Raw genomic sequence first — 377 nt, forward strand, 5'->3', positions numbered from 1 at the left:
CATATATATATCTAAAGTACATAGGTTATCATCAAAGATATATAAACCTCAGGATATCTAAATTCGGTTTTTTTTATACTGAACAAATATTGAATACAGAGAAACATGTCTGGTTCTATTAAAAGTATTTTTGTTGCTCTAAAATTCGTCTTTATATTACTTTCTGTTCGGAAGTTTGGCTGTATATACACATTATACATGAGTTTACACAGACCAGTACGGTCACAAAGCAAGACCTTAGATTGTTTGAGAAATTCAGTAAGAATTTGAAGTTTTCGGCATTAATGTATTGCATATATACAGTATATATATAATATATATATAGGCCTATATTCAAAATCTCTTTTATTCAATAAAATTCATTCATATACGGTATA

The sequence above is a fragment of the Anneissia japonica genome, unplaced genomic scaffold, assembly GCF_011630105.1.
Source record: "Anneissia japonica isolate Jap-2015-1 unplaced genomic scaffold, ASM1163010v1 scaffold287719_len1884721_cov185, whole genome shotgun sequence".
NCBI classification, from domain to species: domain Eukaryota; kingdom Metazoa; phylum Echinodermata; class Crinoidea; order Comatulida; family Comatulidae; genus Anneissia; species Anneissia japonica.